The following is a 9,578-nucleotide window of genomic DNA, read 5'->3' as shown; positions in this document are numbered from 1 at the left end:
GCAAGTTTGGCCCTGAGAGCCCTGACCTGCCCTGAGCCCAAATAGGGCCTGGGCTGGATTTTCCAGCCCTGAGGGCTGGCTTGGGTTCATTTTTTAGGCCTTGAGTCAGGGTCAGGTCAGGCTCAGGGTTGATGCCGTGGGCCAGCCCAACCCGGCCCTGATTACACTTTATTTCTGACCCGCCCTGACCCGGCCCTGTTTACACTTTGTCTGGCTTTGACATTAATTTCTCTGTGTTTGCTTTGTTTTTATTTTAATGTGTTTGTCTTCTGCATGTGAAAGCAGCCACACAGGTTGATTTTTTAGCAAATTGTCTTATTCATTAATTCACCTGATGTTGCAGAAATCTTTAGAAAAAATAAGTCCCTTCTTTTGAATGTGTATGCTACCTTCATTTAAACATGGAATGAATTTAAAAGAAACTATCATCAGAATAACAGATCTAATGCTACCAACTTAAGAAATACTCAAGAATTGACTTACGCAAAAAAGGATGGCGTAAGCAAAAATTGACCCTTCCACTAGGGTCAATCAGGGCCAGGCCGGGCCGGCTCGACCCGACCCGACCCAATCAGGGCCAATCAGGGCGGGCCAGGGCTGGGCTGAGTCCTGCAGGGCGGGCATTGGGTTGAGGTTTCTTAGGCCCTTACTAGGGTCAGGGCTAAGATAATGGTATCTAGGGTTGGGCTAGGGTTTTGAAAAGCCCGGCTCAACCCAACCCTGTTGCAGCCCTACTCAAGACAATGCAGATCAACATTATGAGGTAGTCCTTGTCCCTGTCAACTACTAGTGTTGATCCTTGGGCCATTGTCTGTTAGAAGCTTCAATTGTTTAAATGAGAGGACCATTTGTTACCATTCAACTATTGAGAGAAGAGATTCCAAAGCCCCTTTGTTGATTAATATCGTGCTCATTGTATTTTATAGAGCACTCTCCAAGAAACACTTAACCTCTAGATCTCTTTACAATTGCTACATTATGAGAAATGGAGAAGATGCCTCTATGGATGCTTCATTATATTTCTACCGTATTCTTATCAATCTCAAATTCTATTTCCTCACGTGAACATGATTACTATATCACAAATCAGAAGCAAAACTAACCAGAAATCTGAAACTCACAATTCCCAAACTTGCACATTCCCTAAAAATACTAGATAAAGTAGCGTAGTTTTGTCTCTTGCATATCAACAAGAACATAATATACGAGGACTTCTCTACTATGAAATATTCTACATCAATGCAAATAACAATCATGTTATGTTTCTCTATGAAGCTTATCTAACTGTCTAAGTTGCAGATAAAAATCATACTCCATTACAAGTACATAATAATGAGCAATATCATCCTTTGACATTTCTCATACATATAGCTAAAATTGAGTGGAAGGCCACACTAATGTCTAAGAGAACTTAAGGTCATGATCAATTTAATGTCATGGTTTATAGGTTATAAGCAAACACTTATTAGCAATTCTTCCAATTATATCATATTTAAATGACTGTCTCCCTCATTGAAATGAATTTTATGAATTAATCATCCATTCTTGATTATGTTCAATTTAAAAATTGGATAACCCATAGAACTTTGCTAGCATGATGTCATGATTGTGATTCACTTTAGACATCGAACATAAAGTGACGTCAGTTGAGTTGTCATTAATGGAATAAATAGTTATGATTTGTATAATCCATCATGATAATTAGTAAATTAGAAGTAAAGATCTTGATGGGGAAGATGATAGATCTAACACCACACGCGCCTCAGAGAGAACGCTTTGAATTCTCATACAGTGGCTCCTTAGTGTTAGTGTCATATTATTTTGGGTTCTCTGTTTTAGATAGTTTCAGATATCGATTCACTCAAATCAAATTGTGAAATGGTTTCTGTTGTAAAAACAACAATCTAGAGTTCGATGAAAATCCAAGTAAATGGAGAAATCAAATGAAAGCACCAATGGAGAATACAAGAGATTTATATGGTTCGTCACATTATGCATAGGCAAAGGCAATGCAAGGGCTTCTACTACATGTGAAGATTAAGTAAAAGATATGATTTACAGCCAAGATCATATAAATATAGGGATTTAAAGATTGGACTGGATTCGCAAACTGCACTCAAATATGGAGTCAGAGTAAATGTTGTGCAAATGTCTTGCATTCACCCTGACGGACTTATGTGTGCGACGGGAGACAAGAAGGATACTTTTGTAACCGTAAACTGAAATAGAGGAACTCTTCTCCCGTGGACGTAGGCACACTACCAAACCACGTAAATCTAATATTCTTGCTTTGTGTGATTGTGTTTCATGCATCTCTTCGTGATGTTTGTTTCACATCATGTTTGATCCTATTTTATGAGATTAAAGATTTCTCAGTTTTCTACAATAAATCAACCGAAGCAAACCAAAGAAGCCTATCCCAAACGAACCAGGTTCATATGTTAGTTGTGAACCACAAACCTAATCCTGAACACAAAGCAAACTTTGAAAGGTACAAAACAAAGCAAACTTTGAAAGGTACAAAACAAAGCTCAAGGAATACATGTTAAATTACAATTGTTTTTATCCAGCAATCTAAGCAAGATCTCCTTATCATCCAATGATCCAAATTACCTCTTTTAACAGTCACAAAGTATTTGTTGATCGCAAGTCAATGTTCATTAGTACGTACTACGCAGTATAAAAACATCCAATCCATTGTTTATTTCTCCTTTACAACAATTAGCATTTTTTTCACTTTTTATGGGTCAAAAGCACTGCTTCGATCTAATCAGTCATTGAAACAGGGGAAAAGAGAAAAGGAGATAATATTAGATTTCAGTTTTCTTTGAAGTTTATATACTTTCTTTAGACTCCACAGCCTATGCTTTCAAACTGGACCATCTTTTTCTCTTTTCTTTTTATTTAGGACGGTGGTTCTTTGGCCAACTTTTTGTTAAATTAATGTTCTTTTTCTGCAGACTTAGTAATCTGTCTTCCTAATTCCTTTCTAGATCAATACATATGAAACCTCCCTTTCTAAAAGAATTCAACTAGGCTAAAAATCAGGTGGTCCCTCAAGTTGCAAGACACGGTTTCTGCAAGATACTATTGTTGGTATCCCTTTTCCTTATGTTTCTTGAGATGGATGCAAGCTTTCTGCAGATGGGTCAAGCACAAGTTTCCTTTTGTTTCTTGAGAGAGTTCAAATACAAGTTTGTTTTTATTATTGAAGATTATTTCTTTGGCAGGATAGCTGCTTCTTGGGTTCTTAAGTTCAAAACTACATGATAATCACCTTTAGAGCTGTAAAAAGGGATTTCATGCAAGAAATAGGGAGGCAAGTAACTGGTTATCCTTGTAGAACAACAGTCTTAAGAAAAACGCAACAATTTCTGATTGGAAGCATTGAGATGCAAGTAATTTTCGGGTGATTGCGTGCATCCGTAGGGTTTAGTCCTGCCCTAAATGGCGTGGGGATACCCCATGTCATAAAAAAAAAAAGAATTAGACACTCTCTTAGACCAGTATAGTACTTTGTGATGCCTTCTCTCTCTTACCAAAAAAAAAACTCTCTTCAAAGTTCAAACACCATAATTACTGTTAATTATACACTAGTAACATTTGTTCTTAGACCAGTAGCAATTTGGTCTGCCTTCTCTTTTTATAAAAAGAAAAGAAAAAGAAAACTCTTCAAAAACAATAATCACTGTTCTGAATTTCATGTAAATCTCTAATCATGGTTAGAGCTGTAAAATGGGATTTTCATGAAAGCAATGGAGGAAAGAAAACTGCTTATACTTGTAGAACAATGCGACTTGCACGCAGAAGCACATCACTAGAAAGACAATTACAATGCATCAAAACAACAATCTTACATTCAAAGTACTATTTTTCTTATTGAATGGAACCCCCAACACCCCAATTACAGCATTTGCAAAAAATCAAATGAATTTTCAAAATAAGAGTACTACACCAATCACATATTTTCTTATAGACCAGCAATTTTTGTGCTGCGTCATTTCTTTACACCAAAAAAACTCTTTAGACACTCAAAACACTAGTATCTAGACAAAGAATCCAACTCTGAAATCAATTTAATAGGATATCAAATGCTTGAAAAATGCATTTTACCCTTTCAAACCTTAAATTAGACACCAAACATGAAAACCCCTAACATAGCATGATACATGTTTTCTCTGCCAACTCTGTTTTATTGCTTCCCTCTTTATCCATAGAATAGTACTCCTTGGGCACCCACCAAACCCTTAAGCTCCTATCAAGACCCCCACTATAGAGCAAGAACCCACCTCCAACATTATAAGATGAGGCTTGCAAGCACTTTATCGGTGCCTCATGCCCCCTTATTACCCCAACACTAGAAAGCCCACCACAAGCCTCTCTCTTCCATATTCCAACGCTCTTATCAGCTGAACCACTACACACAAACTCCCCCGTAGAACACAAACACAACACAGCCATCTTATGTGCCCTTAAATCACAAACCAACCTCCATGTTTCAAGTACCCCATCTCCTTCCCAACCCATCAAACACCCATCTGAACCACCCACATAAACCCACCTCCCATCCTCACAAACAATCACTGAATTAAGTGACACATCTTTGTGTCCCTCCAACACCCCCCTTAGACAATGTGAACTCTTTCCCTTACCCCAAACCTTAATCTTCCCATCCGCAGACACCGAATAAACCATCCCCTTGTGTGCGACCAACCCATTTATCGCATCATCGTGCGCCCGTATAGACTCTAAACACTTAAGATCAGAAATCCTCCACACCTTCAAAGTCTTATCCCACGACCCCGAATATATCAAGCCATTATAGACAGCCAAGCACGAGATACTATCCGCATGCTCGATCCATAACCTCCTATGGTTCCGCCGAGTTTGGACATAATTGCTTTGCTTCATGAATTTGCCCAAGTAGTCCTTTGTAGTGGGCAATGTGGCTATAAGCCTAAATATATTCTCACAGCTCCTCGAAACCTTCCAAACTCTAATCCGACTATCTTGATGCGCGGTGAAGACCTTGTTTCCAACTGTCACTAAGGCCTTCACCACACCATCCCCTGACCAAATTTGGCAAATTGGCGAAGGTCGGGCTGTTGCCACACTATAATGTCCTTACCTTGGGACGCGCTTAGGACAAATTCGCCGCAGAGTGCCAAGCAAGAGACAGATCCCACATGGCCAGATAAAACCGCCAGAGACCGGTACGAAGCACCAGGCGTGTCAGAAAGTTGCTTACTTGTATCATCAGAAACGATTCGATGCGAAGTAGGACTGTCATCAGAGTCGCTGCTTTTCATACTAGTTTTGGAGAGCAATGGGAATGATAATGTGAGTTCTAGACTAGAAGAGTTCTTCTTTGAGTAGACCATTTTGGGGATTTTGCAAATGGGTTTTTGTTTCTTTGAAGAGTGAGAAGAAGGGAGATGGCTATTCTTATGTGGGTTGTTGTAACAAAGCCCGGAAATACTGGGTATGGGTTAGAGACAAAGATAAGAAGACGAAATAGAAAAAAAAAACAGAGAAGGCCGTTGGAGAGAATTGGTGAGAAATAATGAAAATGGTCTTGGTGGGTAGGAGCGCATCATCAAGAGAGGTTTTCTTCATGTCTGTGTTTGTTTATTTAAAAAAGGAAATGATATATTCGCTCCTCTTTCTTACTTGGGCCACCGGGTGTAGTGTAAAAAGTAGTTATAATTTATAAATACACTGTAGTGGGCTGCCACAGGGAAGAAAAGGGGGAGAATATATCACTTCAAAAACAATATTTAAATTGGGAGAGGAGCAACGGCTACATTGAAAATAAGGGCTTTTGGTGGGGACCACAAACTTTTTTATGGAGGAATATTAAGCTGTCAAAGGCTAAGTGCTGAATTAGTTATATACACCCCTTTTGGGATATGACTGAATTGCCCTTATATCATTTTTTGGACTGATAAAAAAAAATGTTCATCATCATCATCATCGTACATTTGGCTGTATGATCGGAGGATCTAGACCGTCCATAGATGGGCCAACAAATTACAATCTTGGTAGTCTAGACCCACTGGTTCTACAACTAGATGAAAAGTGGTGAGGGGAAGGAGATCCATTTAGCAAATAAGCTATATTTCTATATTGGCACTGCTATGTTTAATAATTGCACAAACTCGGCTTGTCTTTTATTTTTAATTGGTTTCTGAGGGCTTTTTGGGAGTTGTAATAACTTTTGACAGCTGTTTAAATAGTAAAAGACAATATGGGTTAGTGCAATTATCAAAACACGTTAGTGCAAATATCAGTAGCCTATTTTAAATTCCAATAAAATTTCCCTATTCTCCACATGTATCTTTGAAATTTAATTTTGCTGTGATTAAATAAAGGTCATATTTTCAAGTTGAAGGCCCCTTATCAGTACAAGATAATGACAATATTTCTGGGGAAATGATATCAGCACAACCATATTCTGATATTTTCACAAACCATCTTGTCTTTTGGTATTTAAAGAGCTGTCAAAAGGTCATTACATTAAAAAGTTCTCAATACCCAATTAAAGAAGAAAAGACAGCTAGGTTTGTGCAAATATCAAAATATGGTTGTGCTGATAACATTAACCTATTTATGATAAACTCATGGAAAATGGCAATGCTTCTCACAATTTGATAGATATTCAAAATAACAATAGAACCCACCCCAAAACCTTATTAATCAAATAATAGAATTAAGGGATTTGCCTAGGGACCATCTCACAAGCCATTTTGTTTCATGAGAGAGCAGCCACCTAAGATGAATGAATAAGCCAAAATCTGAGCCTATGTGGCTGCCCTCATGCAACAACCGGTCTGAGAAATGCCTTCTGCCATGGACCCTAGCAAATCCCTAAAATTAATGTTTTGTAATTGATTTTAGGTATTTTTTTAATGGAGAGGTGCTTGCATCCTTTGGGTATTTTTGTAATTTTGTCTCGTTGCTCTGTTACGGTGCCTAGTTCAGTAGCGATCACCTGTCCTCATTGGTGATGCCACCGCCTGTACACCCTCTACCTTCTTCTTATGACCGCTTCTCACACATAGGAGAATGAATTTTGACTTGTACAAGGAGCAAACAAAGAAAATATAAAAATATGGGGTTTTTGCAAAAGAAGACATCTACTTTGTTTTATTTGCTAAAAGAGTCTTCTTGTTCGACACTTTGCAAATAGAGGCGTAACGTTTGAATGAATTTTGCAAATCAGGTCATGCCATTTGTTTGTGACCAAAATGCCAATGGTAGATTTCTTTACTCATAAAAGACCAAAATGTCTTTGTATTTAAAAAGACAAACTACCTTATAAAAAGACCAAAATTCCTTTTGTATATACCAGCATTCTTATACATGAAAAGACAAAAATTACAGGCGCTACTCTATACATGGGCTCTGGTGGAGATCATGGGACGTACCCAATCATAGCATTCTTGGCCTATGCATAAAAAATGAGCCCAGCCTATCACAACATAACCTACCCTATACATGGGCTCCACCCCATAAAAACATAAGGCAAATTGACGGGCCAAACCAGATGCATGGGTTTGAGTTGACTCGGTGTGACCTTCCTTATCAAAGCATATCCGTGAGCATCAGGTCTTTTTAAAAGATAAATTTCATCTTTTCAGATGCAACGACATTTTGGGCTTCTTAAGAGTTAAAAAAAAAATCTACAATTGAGTATTTTGGTCATGAATTGATGGTATGACCTGATTTGCAAAATCAACCCAAAAGTGATGACTCTATTTGCAAATTGTGGAACTAAAATACTCTTTTTGCAAATAAAGCAAAGTAGAAGACTTCATTTGAAAAAACCCCTAAAAATATTGAGCATTCAAATAATGTCATGGAAAAGCTAAATTTATTAATAAATTCTAGACCAATACCAGGAGGAATATATAGATGGCACTTTCTGGTTGATAGGCTTTGTCTGGAACCACCATTAGTCTGGCTCGCCTTCTGTCCGATTGTAATTAGATGATCCTAAGCAATTGATTAATTAAACACCCTGATTAAGAGAACATTTTTTGGAATCTTTAAGTGTCTTTAAAAAAAACGCTACTGATATTGGCACTACCATGTAATTGTACAAATCAGTTTGTTTTTTCTCTCATAATTGGCTTCTAAGAGCTTTTTGGGAACTAAAATAACCTTTGACAGCGGTTTAAATAATGAAAGATGAGATGAGTTGGTGCCTTTTGCGATGGACCCTAGCAAATCTCTTTTTAATCAAGTTGTTTATCAACGTATTAGGACAATGTGATCAGGCTAGCTGTGGCCCACTAGATCAATGGATCCAACTAGTGACGTGTGTGCGGTGGCGAGGTGATCATTCATATGATTATTCCAAACTTTAAAAGGGCATAATAAGCTTAAACAAAGAAGAAAATATGGAAGAAGCACAATTTATGTTGTTTAAGTTAAGGCGCACAAATAAGGGTGTCAATTTTGGCTCGGGCTCGGAAGCTCGCTCGAGCTCGGCTCGAGCTAGGCTCGAATCCTTAACGAGACGAGCCGAGCCGGCTTGCCAGGCTCGTTAAGCTTAACGAGCCGAGCCCGATTTAGGCCAGGCTCAACTTGGCTCGGTTCGTTAAGGCTCGTTAAGAATTTAATATATTTAAATATATATATTATATATTAATATATACACTAAAAGGGTTATCTAGGGAGTGAAAGGGGGAGGCAAAATATGTCACTTCATTTTTGGAACCCCATTTGTTACTTGGACCACCCCCCATAGTGTAAAAAAAGTAGTCAAATTACACTAGATAGGGCTGTCCAGGAAAGATGAGGGGTGTGAACTTAATATAACCTGAGCTCGGTAAGGCTCGCGAGCCGAGCCCGAGCCGAGCCGAGCCTGGCCAAGCTCGGCTCGGCTCGTTTACACCCCTACGCACAAAACCCAAATTCTAAATAGGAATTTCTAATGACCTAATTCATATCGGATCTATGGGTCACGGTCCGTTTGGATCACTCATCAGACGGATCCTATTTTAAGTATACTTCGGATCCTATTTTCAATGTTTGTGTAACTATCCATTTCCTCCTAGATCCTACATACATTGTATCCATTATATGTGGATAATCTAAACAAGTAAAATATTGCCTGTAAACAATAGAATTAATCATGTACAAGCATCTAACCTCTAGGGTTAGGTCAATGCCTAACTAGTTAGGGGAGATGATGATGATGGAACATGGTTCTGATTAGGAATTTTATATGATGATGATAGTAACTTGAATAGATGCCCTCTCATTTACAATATAAAGGGTAGTTTTAAACCATTCTTATGTTAGTGCTTAATTAAACACTTTATTTGCAACAGATAGTTTTGGGGGAATTAAATTATGAGCGACTTTCGCAGGAAGCCATTTCGTGGCTAGCTGTTGCATGAGAGAGCAGCTCAATAAGCTCACTTTTCAACAGATTTTGTCTTATTCATTTAATTCATCTGAGGTGGCTCCTCCTCATGCAACAGCCAGCTGCAAAATCCCTTTATGGGAAAGTCCCTATCAAATCCCAAATTATTAACATCCTTTAACATCCCCCTCTGTTTTTAAAAATG

General features: G+C 38.2%; 1 pseudogene; it reads right to left on the bottom strand.

The window, feature by feature from the left end:
• Positions 1-3,815: 3,815 nt before the first annotated feature.
• LOC143881060 (protein JINGUBANG-like) lies at positions 3,816-5,587 on the bottom strand (annotated as a pseudogene).
• Positions 5,588-9,578: the final 3,991 nt, after the last annotated feature.

This window comes from Tasmannia lanceolata, unplaced genomic scaffold, assembly GCF_043159265.1.
Source record: "Tasmannia lanceolata isolate RefF3 unplaced genomic scaffold, GAP_Taslan_0.1 ptg000007l, whole genome shotgun sequence".
Lineage (NCBI taxonomy): Eukaryota > Viridiplantae > Streptophyta > Magnoliopsida > Canellales > Winteraceae > Tasmannia > Tasmannia lanceolata.
This window is presented reverse-complemented; position numbering and strand designations above follow the sequence as displayed.